We start from the raw sequence: 15,211 nt of genomic DNA on the forward strand, positions 1-15,211 counted from the left end.
AGGAGAGGAGAGGGGAGTGGAGGAGAGGGGGCCACAGAAAACCCCTTCTGAGTGTCTGTCTCTCAGTGGCTCAGGAGAACCCATCTCTACAGATCAGTATCACCAGCTCAGGCACATTTTCAGCAGGGGAGACACTAGTTCTAACTGCAAACAATCCACAATCCCGTCCTCAGAAACACCACTGCTGCACTTTTCACCTCTCCTGTCTGTCAACGAACAGGAAATGAGAACAGAATGCAGAAGGCCACCCTTTTTAATTCCACTGAGATGGGGGGATGAGAGGCTATAAAACATATAGCGGTGCCCAGTCAAGCTAAGGAACCTGTTAGGGCTAGGGGGCAGTATTGACACGGCTGGATAAAAAAACATACCCGATTTAATCTGGTTACCACTCCTACCCAGTAACTAGAATATGCATATACTTATTACATATGGATAGAAAACACCCTAAATTTTCTAAAACTGTTTGAATGGTGTCTGTGAGTATAACAGAACTCATTTGGCAGGCAAAACCCTGAGACATTTTCTGACAGGAAGTGGATACCTGATGTGTTGTATTACCTTTAAACCTATCCCATTGAAAAACACAGGGGCTGAGGAATATTTTGGCACTTCCTATTGCTTCCACTAGATGTCACCAGCCTTTACAAAGTGTTTTGAGTCTTCTGGAGGGAGATCTGACCGAACAAGAGCCATGGAACGATGATGTCCCATTAGACACCTGGCGCGCGAGTTCATGTTGGGTACCCTCGTTCCAATACGTTATAAAAGAGTATGCATTCGTCCACCTTGAATATTATTCATGTTCTGGTTAAAAAAGGCCCTAATGATTTATGCTATACAACGTTTGACATGTTTGAACGAACGTAAATATATTTTTTCCCCTCGTTCATGACGAGAAGTCCGGCTGGCTTAGATCATGTGCTAACAAGACGGAGATTTTTGGACATAAATGATGAGCTTTTTTGAACAAAACTACATTCGTTATGGACCTGTGATACCTGGAAGTGACATCTGATGAAGAGAATCAAAGGTAATGGATTATTTACATAGTATTTTCGATTTTAGATCTCCCCAACATGACGGCTTGTCTGTATCGCAACGCGTATTTTTCTGGGCGCAGTGCTCAGATTATTGCAAAGTGTGATTTCCCAGTAAGGTTATTTTTAAATCTGGCAAGTTGATTGGGTTCAAGAGATGTAAATCTATAATTCTTTAAATGACAATATAATATTTTACCAATGTTTTCTAATTTTAATTATTTAATTTGTGGTCGTTGACTTGACTGCCGGTTATTGGAGGGAAACGATTTCCTCAACATCAATGCCATAGTAAAACGCTGTTTTTGGATATAAATATGAACTTGATAGAACTAAAAATGCATGCATTGTCTAACATAATGTCCTAGGAGTGTCATCTGATGGAGATTGTAAAAGGTTAGTGCATCATTTTAGCTGGTTTTATGGTTTTGGTGACCCTGTCTTTGAATTGACAAAACATTACACACAACTCTTGTAAATGTACTGTCCTAACATACTCTAAATTTATGTTTTCGCCGTAAAACCTTTTTGAAATCGTAAAACGTGGTTAGATTAAGGAGATGTTTATCTTTCAAAGGGTGTAAAATAGTTGTATGTTTGAAAAAATTGAATTTTGACATTTATTTGGATTCAAATTTGCCGCTCTTGAAATGCACCTGCTGTTGATGGAGTGCACCACGGGTGGGACTAGCCCATAGAGGCTAAGGAAGTCTAAAACCCTGTGTGCTACAGTTACCTGCTCTATAGTTCTGCTCCTGTGTTTCCCACATAGATCTTTACAAAACATGTTGCCACGGTGAGTAAACAATGAATCGCTGCAAATGTTGCGTATAATGAATCCTGTAATTGGTCATATTGGTAATGAAAGATTGCATCTTGGTCCAGGCTTATTGTTTTGTTTTGTTCAAAGCGTGAGATTTTGGTTAGGCTTTGAATATGATTATTGTTCTGTAATGCTGATGTAATTGATCAATTTATGATTTCCCTACATGGCTTGGTATCCATCCACACAATGAACAATTTACTAGTAATGAATTGACATTTCATATGATTGAGGTAGTCGGTTTTCAAGCGCTTGAGAAATAATTTATATAACCTAAATACATTTTTGCTGTTGGTATTGTTGTTGAAGAATACATAATATCTGATAAAATAGATGACTCTGATTCTCAGTTCTGGTCTTGGCTTTATTGGCTTGATTTGGCACTCTTTCTGGATTCTTCCTCTTAATTGAGATAGAGGACAGTGAAGAGGAACTCTCAGAAGAAGAGGAGGAGATGGGATGGAAGGGAGAGAGGGAGGAGAAATGAGGGGAAAGGGGTCGGGGGGGTTAGAGTCATGTCTACCTTAGGTTAAGCCAGTGCTGGTGTGACGAGGAAAATGCTAGACGGGCCTAGGCTAAATGCAACATTGTAATGCTATTAAAAAACTAAAATGGTGCCTTTCGCCCCCATGACTAACAGAGGTCAAAATAAAGATAAATGCCGGACTTTTCTGAATAAAATGAGGTAAAGAATACACAAAGCATAGAAATCTCTAATATAACTAAATAAATGATATGCAACTAATAAAAAAGGACTAACCCTCTTTAAAAAAACTAAAGTTATTTTTGAAGGGCACCACTCAGACCTATAACGTTAGAACCAATTTCCATCGCTCAGACCTATAACGTTAGAACCAATTTCCATCGCTCAGAGCTATAATGTTAGGACCAATTTCCATCGCTCAGACCTATAACGTTAGAACCAATTTCCATCGCTCAGACCTATAACGTTAGAACCAATTTCCATCGCTCAGAGCTATAATGTTAGAACCAATTTCCATCGCTCAGACCTATAACGTTAGAACCAATTTCCATCGCTCAGAGCTATAATGTTAGGACCAATTTGCACCACTCAGACCTATAATGTTAGGACCAATTTGCACCACTCAGACCTATAACGTTAGAACCAATTTGCACCACTCAGAGCTATAACGTTAGGACCAATTTGCACCACTCAGAGCTATAACGTTAGGACCAATTTGCACCACTCAACCACTCAAGGGTATAACCTTTCAGGACCATTATTTTCTTTGGGGGGGTGCACGTTACACAAATATTTTCTATTTGTTTCATTAGAGGGAAAGAAGTCTTCCAAATATGTCTGGAGCACGGACTTCTGGGAAATATAGAATATGAGCAGTTATTTATGAATTGTCTCAACTTTTCAGATAATGATGTCTGTCAGGATATGGGTGAGAAGTTAACAACTGGCCACCAACGAATAGAATATCTATCATCTTAGTGCATAAACCAACGTCAACTTGTGTGACAAGTCCCATTTTGAGAGTTAACTTCCTTGTAAATGGTTAAACTAATTGCACACATCTGTTCATTCTGTTTGAAACATGTTATGGAAAGATTATGCAAAACATTCAAAGAAAAATGGTCTCTCACTAATCCCAACTACAAACAAAATATAAAATGGTTAACATCTGAATAGGATAAATCTACTAAACAGGACATGAGTACATTTTAAAGTAAAATATGACATATTGTTGGTATAAAACTCATTAATCATTAATCACAAAGTATGTATGTGCACGTATGTAAACCTAAATTCCTGACCAATAGAGCATTATACAAGAATTAGGGTTTTTTTATTGATAAAGATGTAATCATACAAAATCTCATACAGAAGTATGTTCCTTTTCCTCTTCTCTTCCATCAAGGAATTGGAGCACAGCAAGCCACCACAGTATCCAAAGGCCTGGGTAAAACAGATCTAATCCTCTGTTAGCTCGGGGATGGGATCTAATCCTCTGTTAGCTCGGGGATGGGATCTAATCCTCTGTTGGCTCGGGGATGGGATCTAATCCTCTGTTAGCTCGGGGATGGGATCTAATCCTCTGTTGGCTCGGGGATGGGATCTAATCCTCTCTTGGCTCGGGGATGGGATCTAATCCTCTCTTGGCTCGGGGATGGGATCTAATCCTCTCTTGGCTCGGGGATGGGATCTAATCCTCTGTTGGCTCGGGGATGGGATCTAATCCTCTGTTGGCTCGGGGATGGGATCTAATCCTCTGTTGGCTCGGGGATGGGATCTAATCCTCTGTTGGCTCGGGGATGGGATCTAATCCTCTGTTGGCTCGGGGATGGGATCCAATCCTCTGTTGGCTCGGGGATGGGATCCAATCCTCTGTTGGCTCGGGGATGGGATCCAATCCTCTGTTGGCTCGGGGATGGGATCCAATCCTCTGTTGGCTCGGGGATGGGATCCAATCCTCTGTTGGCTCGGGGATGGGATCCAATCCTCTGTTGGCTCGGGGATGGGATCCAATCCTCTGTTGGCTCGGGGATGGGATCCAATCCTCTGTTGGCTCGGGGATGGGATCCAATCCTCTGTTGGCTCGGGGATGGGATCCAATCCTCTGTTGGCTCGGGGATGGGATCCAATCCTCTGTTGGCTCGGGGATGGGATCCAATCCTCTGTTGGCTCGGGGATGGGATCCCAATCCTCTGTTGGTTCGGGGATGGGATCCCAATCCTCTGTTGGCTCGGGGATGGGATCCCATCCTCTGTTGGCTCGGGGATGGGATCCCATCCTCTGTTGGCTCGGGGATGGGATCCCATCCTCTGTTGGCTCGGGGATGGGATCCCATCCTCTGTTGGCTCGGGGATGGGATCCCATCCTCTGTTGGCTCGGGGATGGGATCCCATCCTCTGTTGGCTCGGGGACGGGATCCCATCCTCTGTTGGCTCGGGGACGGGATCCCATCCTCTGTTGGCTCGGGGACGGGATCCCATCCTCTGTTGGCTCGGGGACGGGATCCCATCCTCTGTTGGCTCGGGGACGGGATCCCATCCTCTGTTGGCTCGGGGACGGGATCCCATCCTCTGTTGGCTCGGGGACGGGATCCCATCCTCTGTTGGCTCGGGGACGGGATCCCATCCTCTGTTGGCTCGGGGACGGGATCCCATCCTCTGTTGGCTCGGGGACGGGATCCCATCCTCTGTTGGCTCGGGGACGGGATCCCATCCTCTGTTGGCTCGGGGACGGGATCCCATCCTCTGTTGGCTCGGGGACGGGATTTCATCCTCTGTTGGCTCGGGGTCGGGATCTCATCCTCTCAAGGCTCATGTTAAAATCAGAGTAGCTCTTAGTTCAGTCAGTTCTTAATGCAAAGTGGTTAAAGTCTAGTCTCTAGACAACTTTCATCTGGTAACTGCTGCAGATATTTCAGATGATTTTCCATTAGATAGTGTCACGTCCTGACCTTTGTAAGATGTCATTTTCTATAGTAGAGTGGTCAGGGTGTGACAGGGGGTGTTTTTGGGTGGTTTTTGTGTTTTCTGTTTCTATGTTGTTTTTCTAGGTTTCGATTTCTATGTTGGGGTTGTTGGGATGATCTCCAATTAGAGGCAGCCGGTTCTCGTTGTCTCTAATTGGAGATCATATTTATGTAGGGGGTTTTGCCATTTGGTTTTGTGGTTGTTAATTTTGAGTAGTGTGTTTTCTCTCTGCGTCACGTTTTGTTGTTTTGTTATTTCAAGTATTTGGTGTATTGCATTTAGTTTCACGGTTTAATAAAGAGGTGGAACTACAAACACGCTGCGCCTTGGTCCGATCCTTTAAACAGCCGTGACAGATAGCCTATCAGGAAAATTAATCCCGTTATTTATCTTTCTTGAAGTCAGAACCTTTGAGACATTTCGTTTGAGGCGTTCTTCCATCAAAAAACAGATCTTACATTGTGAGTTAAACTCACTGCAAAAGTCTAGAATATGTTTCAGTCTTACAATACAGGATACATATTTGTAAGTGAATGTTTTTAATGGACTGTTAAATAAGGTTGTCTAGACTTAAAGGCTGGTTTCCTGTAGGTATAAGCACTCAGCCTGACACCTCGTCAAGGTGCTAAGGGAGGATTTCCTTTATAACACTCAATCCAAATACAATTTGTACATTTTAAAAATATTTTCTAGGAACTCATTCACTTCCTTTACTGGTTTGGTAATATTATTGGCTGTAAATTGGTAGTGTATCAGGTTACATATGGCATTATGTGTAGGCTGAATCTTGTAAATGTATTGAGGACATTTCACATCTGAATTGTCATTAATAAATTAGACAAGAGAAGTCTGACTAAGATGACTCTTAACATAAAATCACTCTCAAATGTTCCCTTCTTCTTGCAGGACATAAATTAAATGGGGATAGTGCCATGCAAGCTCGTCCTGTCTGTGAGTCAGACTCCACATCTTTAAATGTGTCCAAAAACTGTATTACAATCAAACATTTTCCTATGACATATTTATTTTCCTATGTAATATTGAGAATTTAGTTTGCTTTGTTACAGCATCAAGCAGAACCTCGATATCAGAAGGAAGTAATGCTAAAACACTTCTAAATCTATTTGTGTTAGAAGGATTAGGCCATACCATTGCATTCCCATAATAAATATACATACTATAGATTTGGCACATAGGCTGGTGTGATGGTGGAGGATGAGGAGGTGATGATGGTAGAGGAAAAGGAGGAGGAGGTGGTGGAGGAAGGAGAGGAGGAAAAGGTGGTGGAGGAAGGAGAGGAGGAAAAGGTGGTGGAGGAAGGAGAGGAGGCGAAGGAGGAGTTGGGGGAGGAGGAGGTGGTGATGGATGATGTGGTGATGGTGGTGTAAGAGAAGGTGATGGAAGAGGAGGAGGTGGTGGAGATTCACATGCTTCACCCTCTGACCCCAACTCCCATGGTAAAGCCGTGTTCTGTCATCTACTGACTATCACCATGTTATTACCACTTTATTCTAGGCTGTCATGTTAAGTGCTATGAGGAGTTTCATTTAAACAGTCTGTTTTTACTGATCTCTTAACATCCCCTGTCTTTCAGATGCTTCTTCGCCAGGACATGGAGGTTCCTCTTTAGATACCAGTATTGCAGGTAAAATGATCTATTATTAACTGTTAGGGCTGTGAGAGTTTATCAGTTAACTCTAGTTAACTTTTTGTAAAACATTTTTTAATTTACATAATCTATATAGTTAAAAGCAACAATTCTATGTCAAAACAAGGTCAAATAAAGTATGCCTTATCAATTTAATAGATGTTGCTGAACATTACTTTAAAAAAAAAAAATCAGGATGTCAATATTGTTCTAATGCTTTTGGTATAAAAAAAATCTTTAATTACAGCTCAATTTCAGCAAATTAAGCATTTGCGTTTAATCGTGATTTTTAGCATTTCAAATCTCTATTAATGGTTAATTATCACACAATTACCTTAATTAATCAAGTCCTATAATGATTAAAGTGATTTCTCTACTGAATCTAATAAACAGGGTTTTTTTGTTTACTGTAATTTGATGAAAAGTGTTTTGCTTTCAATGCAGGTCCCAGTTTGGATCTGAGTCAAAAAGGAAATGCTACACCCACTCTCTACACAATCATTCATGTAGACCATAGAAACACCAGATTGTTTTACAAGCTCTGTCTGAATGGCTGTGGCTTGTTTCTATTCAAGAGATTGAACTAACGATCTCTTAGTAGGTGCAGGGAGTCATGGCAGTTCAGTGTCACACGTGCAAGCCCTAGGTAATCTCTCTGCCTTGGTTAACTTAGATCTGCTCAGCATGACACCTCTATAACAATAGTCCAATAATGCATTACATAAATCCTGGATAAATTGTATTGACAGTAGACCAAAAGGAATCAGAAACTTATTTTAGGAACAGGGGTTGTCCACCCAGAAACAGGGGTTGTCCTCTCAGAAAAAGGGGTTGTCCTCTCAGAAACAGGGGTTGTCCTCTCAGAAACAGGGGTTGTCCTCTCAGAAACAGGGGTTGTCCTCTCAGAAACAGGGGTTGTCCTCTCAGAAACAGGGGTTGTCCACCCAGGAACAAGTCATATTTGTCTAAATGTGTTTGTATAAGCATATCTCAATGGTCCCTTGCAGTGATTAACTTTGTATCATATTCAATGTGTTTACCTTATAGGCTCAATGGACAAGCAGGAGGCAGCTCCACTCTCATCATCATCCATGAGACTCATCCACAGCCTGCAGGTATCATTCACTACATAAAGCCTGCAGGTATCATTCACTACATAAAGCCTGCAGGTATCATTCACTACATACAGCCTCTCAGCTTCACCTCGTGGCTATGACCACTTCACAGCCATGATAAAAAATGCCATTAACACATGGACATGAGTATATTATTGGTTTTATACAACAGGTTACCAGCATTAAAAATCAAGATTACTTCCCAAACCATCAATTTTTCAACAAAACGTGATGCTACATTTACTAACACTGGTTGTCAAGTGACATTTTAGGCGTTCTATTGTCGTTAGCTCTATTCGTATTGATTGCAATGTAAAGCAAAACTACCCAACAGCTGGTTGATAGTTCCAGAACCTTGGTTTCTAGGGACGCTGTCCATGGTTCTGAAAACAGTGCTGAAACATTGTAGCAAAGACATTGATACAGCAGATCAGAATAGAAACCACAATGTCATAGCATCGACTGCTATGTATTTATGATACTGAATTGCACATTTCCATGGGGCAGACCTGGTTCCCTAGGGCCTCATACATGCAGCCACAACGATTCTCTCTGTCTCTTTCCATTGGATTTTTGTGGTTCTTGCTTTCTTATTACAAATGAGTCTGGCTGCAGCCTCTTCGGCCAAAGTGGAACTGCAAATCAAACCACGCCTTATTCAGTAGGTGGCTAGAAACTCTGGAGAATATTACCCGTCTCCTGTTTTGAAACAGTTGCCAGATCTATGTTTATCCCCGTTTCTGACAGCCATTCCAGAATGCACTTCCCTGCCCAGTTGGTTTGTCTTGATGTAGCTAGCTTCTTCCTTTCTCTCCTTTTCTATGTCGTCTATAGCAAAATCCTCCTCCTCCTCTTCTTGTTGGCACCATTCATTAAACGTTAGTGGATAAAACTAATCAAAAGTAACTTTAAAATCTTCTATGATGAGTTACAGGTGGTAAGACTAGTACTTGTAAAAGTGGTAGTGCGTTGCTTGGTAACGATGTAAACAATGCCACTTTATATGAAAGTGGACAATGTCTATTGTCTCATATACAGTTGAAGTTGCAAGTGTCCATACACCTTAGCCAAATACATTTAAACTCAGTTTTTCACAATTCCTGATATTTAATCCAAGTAAAAATTCCCTGTCTTAGGTCAGTTAGGATCACCACTTTATTTTAAGAATGTGAAATGTCAGAATAATAGTAGAGAATGATTTATTTCAGATTTTATTTATTTCATTACATTCCCAGTGGGTCAGAAGTTTACATACACTCAATTAGTATTTGGTAGCATTGCCTTTAAATTGTTTAACTTGAATCAAACGTTTCGGGTAGCCATCCACAAGCTTCCCACAATAAGTTGGGTGAATTTTGGACCATTCCTCCTGACAGAGCTGGTCTAACTGAGTCAGGTCAGACTCAGTTGCTCGCACACACTTTTTCAGTTCTGCCCACAAATGTTCTATAGGATTGAGGTCAGGGCTTTGTGATGGCCACTCCAATACCTTGCCTTTGTTGTCCTTAAGCCATTTTTTCACAACTTTGGAAGTATGCTTGGGGTCATTGTCCATTTGGAAGGCCCATTTGTGACCAAGCTTTAACGTCCTGACTGATGTCTTGAGATGTTGCTTCAATATATCCACAAAACTTTCCATCCTCATGATGCCATCTATTTTGTGAAGTGCACCAGTCCCTCCTGCAGCAAAGCACCCCCACAACATGATGCTGCTACCCCGGTGCTTCACAGTTGGGATGGCGTTCTTTGGCTTGCAAGTCTCCCCCTTTTTCCTCCAAACATAACGATGGTCATTATGGCCAAACAGTTCTGTTTTTGTTTCGTCAGACCAGAGGACATTCTCCTAAAAGTACGATCTTTGTCCACATGTGCAGTGGCAGACTTGTGGAGGTCTACAATTTTTTTTCTGAGGTCTTGGTTGATTTATTTTGATTTTCCCATGATGTCAAGCAAAGAGGCACTGCGTTTGAAGGTAGGCCTTGAAATACATCCACAGGTACACCTCCAATTGACTCAAATGATGTCGATTAGCCTATCAGAAGTTTCTAAAGCCACATCATTTTCTGGAATTTCCCAAGCTGTTTAAAGTCAGTCAACTAAGTGTATGTAAACTTCTGACCCACTGGAATTGTGATACAGTGAAATAATATGTCTGTAAACAATTATTGGAAAAATGTGTCAAGCACAAAGTAGATGTCCGAACCGACTTGCCAAAACTAAAGTTTGTTAACAATAATTTTGTGGAGTGGTTGAAAAACGAGTTTTAATGACTCCAACCTAAGTGTATGTAAACTTCTGACTTCAACTGTATATTCAATGATTTAATGAATACATTATACTTCACTGTATTTCAGAGGGGGGTGTCGATGTGTCCAGCAAAGACCATTCAGATAGAAATGGTAAGACGCTGTAACGACCTTAACCCAACACCTATGACCTTGTTAAGATGTTGGCATGACAGCCGCTGGACTCTGGTTTGAATCCTGGTCCGGCCTACACCACGAAGTCGCTATAATCTGATTGAACAGAGGACTATAAAGGATGATTAGGATAACGTCTGTATACATTAATTAATGTATGTTGCAGGGAATGGTGGTCAAAGCCAAGTCACAGACACACATGGAGGTAACCATCTACAGTCGTGGCCAAAAGTTTTGAGAATGACATATATATTAATTTCCACAAAGTTTGCTGCTTCAGTGTCTAGATATTTTTCTCAGATGTTACTATGGAATACTGAAGTATAATTACAAGCATTTCATAAGTGTCAAAGGTTTTTATTGACAATTACATGAAGTTGACGCAAAGAGTCAATATTTGACCCTTCTTTTTCAAGACCTCTGCAATCCGCCCTGGCATGCTGTCAATTAACTTCTGGGCCACATCCTGACTGATGGCAGCCCATTCTTGCATAAACAATGCTTGGAGTTTGTCAGAGTTTGTGGGTTTTTGTTTGTCCACCCGTCTCTTGAGGATTGACCACAAGTTCTCAATGGGATTAAGGTCTGGGAAGTTTCCTGGCCATGGACCCAAAATATCGATGTTTTGTTCCCCGAGCCACTTAGTTATCACTTTTGCCTTATGGCAAGATGCTCCATCATGCTGGAAAAGGCATTGTTCGTCATCAAACTGTTCCTGGATGTTTGGGAGAAGTTGCTCTCAGAGGATGTGTTGGTACCTATTTTTATTCATGGCTGTGTTCTTAGGCAAAATTGTGAGTGAGCCCACTCCCTTGGCTGAGAAGCAACCCCACACATGAATGGTCTCAGGATGCTTTACTGTTGGCATGACACAGGACTGATGGTAGTGCTCACCTTCTCTTCTCCAGACAAGCTTTTTTCCGGATGCCCCAAACAATCAGATAGGGGATTCATCAGAGAAAATGACTTTACCCCAGTCCTCAGTAGTCCAATCCCTGTACCTTTTGCAGAATATCAGACTGTCCCTGATGTTTTCCTGGAGAGAAGTGGCTTCTTTGCTGCCCTTCTTGACAGCAGGCCATCCTCCAAAAGTCTTCGCCTCACTGTGCGTGCAGATGCACTCACACCTGCCTGCTGCCATTCCTGAGCAAGCTCTGTACTGGTGGTGCCCTGATCCCGCAGCTGAATTAACTTTAGGAGAGGGTCCTGGCACTTGCTGGACTTTCTTGGGCACCCTGAAGCCTTCTTCACAACAACTGAACCGCTCTCCTTGAAGTTCTTCATGACCCGATAAATGGTTGATTTAGGTGCAATCTTACTGGCAGCAATATCCTTGCCTGTGAAGCCCTTTTAGTGCAAAGCAATGATGACGGCACGTGTTTCCTTGCAGGTAACCATAGTTAACAGAGGAAGAACAATGATTCCAAGCACCACCCTCCTTTTGAAGCTTCCAGTCTGTTATTTGAACTCAATCAGCATGACAGAGTGATCTCCAGCCTTGTCCTCATCAACACTCACACCTGTGTTAACGAGAGAATCACTGACATGATGTCAGCTGGTCCTTTTGTGGCAGGGCTGAAATGCAGTGGAAATGTTTTTGGGGGGATTTAGTTCATTTGCATGGCAAAGAGGGACTTTGCAATTAATTGCAATTCATCTGATCACTCTTCATAACATTCTGGAGTATATGCAAATTGCCATCATACAAACTGAGGCAGCAGACTTTGTGAAAATTAATATTTGTGTCATTCTCAAAATGTTTGACCACGACTGTAGTCGTTGGCATAAATCAAAATGTAACAGGTATGTTTGCTCTGAAGGTTATGGTAAAATACAGAAGCCAGTAGGTCAAGGGTACAACTAGGGGTAGATTATTTGCACTTGATTGGGCAAAACAAATGTCATAATTTGAGAGGCGCTGAGGTTCTGAATCAGTATTGAGCTAGATATACTGAATTCATGGGGTTGTTTTATTACAATAGGCCTAATTCAGAATATACCAACGAATGGGTAGGCCATGACAGTTTCCTTACCAGAGCCATCTAAGCATCTTCACAAGCCTATTTCAGCGATTTACAAGCCTATTTGTTAGTCACAACACATTTGTCTACTTAGTTGACAGCTGTTTGTGAACCAATGAATTGCACCTGTTCTGGTCTTATGTTATGTCTCAATCACAATTGTCTCTCAAGGCTTTGTGGAAAGTAAGTGTCATGATGGAAAGTAGGCTGCACCAAGGCCAGTGCTGGCAAAATAAATACCTCCATTAATATAAGGGCACAAGGCGAGACCCAGATGCAGACACAGGAGGCAGATGGTTGTATTCTTATTCAAAAAGAGGTAGGCAAGAGAATGGTCGTGTACAGGAAAAAGGTCAAAACCAGTTCAAAGTCCAGTAGGTACCGAAGGGCAGGCAGGCGGGAATGGAGTCCAGAAAACAGGGAGGACTAGCAATGAAGCGAAAAAGGAGTACGGGGAAAAAACAAGCTGGTTGACTTGATAAACATACAAGATGAACTGGCACAGAGAGACAGGAAACACAGGGATAAATACACTGGGGAAAATAAGTGACACCTGGAGGGGGTGAGACATTCACAAGGACAGGTGAAACAGATCAGGGTGTGACAATTAAAAAGGGTCCAGGGATGAAAATTCCCAGGACATCCAGCTGTCAGAGTAGGCCTAAAGTGATAGGCTTTTCAAAAAAGTATTTCCCAGATGTTAGCCATCACCACTCACAGGTCAGTTTTTCTTTGTCTCTTTCCTGCAGGTGAACATGGCATTGTCTCGTATCACGACGACATGGCAGGTGGGTCCTACCAAAATGGAATCAATGATACATTTAATTTGCTAAGTTAAACATTTCAGAAGGTGTCCTAGGGATTCGAGGGATCACTTGACTTTTTACAATGTTGTAATAAATTTGGCAAAATATAACATTGTTTAGGATATTTTTTCCCCCCACGTTGTTGACTCACGACTCCATGTGTGAAGCGACTATAATGTGGCAGTTTGTGAGCTCGCGCAGTAGGACTAGGGTACAATACTTTCAGTGGTATCATTATCATTTTGCGGTATTTCAGCTGTTACAGATGGCATCACTGTTCAGCATCATGATGACGTTCACACCGTCGGCCCTCAGATACCACAGGTAAGCCACCACTTTAACCTTGAAGCCTGCAGTGAGCGTTTAGGAAATTGGTTGAATTAGGCCTTCTAATGTGTTTGTTATTTTTCTATAAACAGGGCTGTCTGACCGAGCTACACACCTTCCTTCTACAGGTAGAACACCATGTTAACCTGATTTGCTAAAGCTTTGTATAAAGATTTAAGTTTGTGATAATGGAGAAATTAAGAAGTTAAAAAAAAAATTCAAAGTAGAGTGAAATATTCTGTGCACAGGTACACTGATACAGGTGTCAATGTGTGAACAAGTGCGACCGAAGAACTTGTAGCCAGCTCACACACTCAGATCTCTGGTAAGGAATGGACTTGAATGGTACATTTCAGCCCATCTATTTACTACTATACTGTATATTGTACACATTTACAAGATCAATCATAAACATCCCATTACTACACTGGGTGACATCTTATAAAACATTTAGTAGGCTAGTCAACCAAATGGATACTCAATCAAGTCCATGTAACGGTCATTTATTAACTCACATGTTCCTCCCTAGCCCTAGCCCTAGGGATGACCGTGTACAGCTCCAGCACACCAGGCACAGCCAGTCGGCTACGTACTTGACTGATCAAGCGTTCATTTCCTCACCTGCCTATTTTTAGAGCTGACATGCTGCTTTCCCACGGCATCGCTAGTTTCGCTAACATCCATTTAACACTCAGCACAGAGCCGGTTGAGCTGGGGCCAGCCTGAGGAAGGGAACGGCAGTGAGGAGAAAAAAAGCTGTCACAAACACAGTGTATTCTGGGAAACAACATTTCACAACACATTTCCTTAGATTTTCTCTGGAACGGTGTTCTAGAATAGCAACAGATTCCTAATAAAAAACCAAACTTTTTTTTAACAATATAACAGTGTAATTAATATCGTTATTTTAAACAGGGTTAGTTGATGTGGTTGTGACCAGTGAACTCAAACTCTACAGGTTTGTTTTAACCAATGACATGCATGCACACAAATAATACTCACGTGATGACACACACACACATGTCAAGGTGACTAAGGTGATAAGTATACATTTTTCCCATTTCAGATTCTTGGCTTGGATTGGGACACGACACTAGAGGTAAGGTTCCATCTACTACAACATATCAGAAGTGCTCTAGTAAATAACTCAACAAGAGCATGGCCCTCACATAACACATTGTCTCAGGTGTTGGAGAACCAGTGTCTTCATCCAGACCAAATCCCCAGGTGAACACACACACTCATCAATCAAATGACTTTAACATAAAAAAATACAAATAAACACATTTCCACAGAACTGCCCCCCCCCCCCCCCCAATAATACCTTCAGTTCCAGGGGATCCACATGGAGTGTTATCCCAGACAGACGCCATGGTGGGCAGGGGACAGTAAAGTTTCCTTACCACATCAGAGAGAGGGAGCACCATAAAAGGAATGGATGCCATCGTCCCTGGTCACAAGTAGTGCACTGTAGAGGGTACCACTTGGGATGCAACGTTATTAGACACTGCCAGTCACTATACCAAAACAACACGCCTTTACTCACCATGTTGAATCTATC

Source organism: Salmo salar, chromosome 27 (genome assembly GCF_965601325.2).
Source record: "Salmo salar chromosome 27, fSalSal1, whole genome shotgun sequence".
NCBI classification, from domain to species: domain Eukaryota; kingdom Metazoa; phylum Chordata; class Actinopteri; order Salmoniformes; family Salmonidae; genus Salmo; species Salmo salar.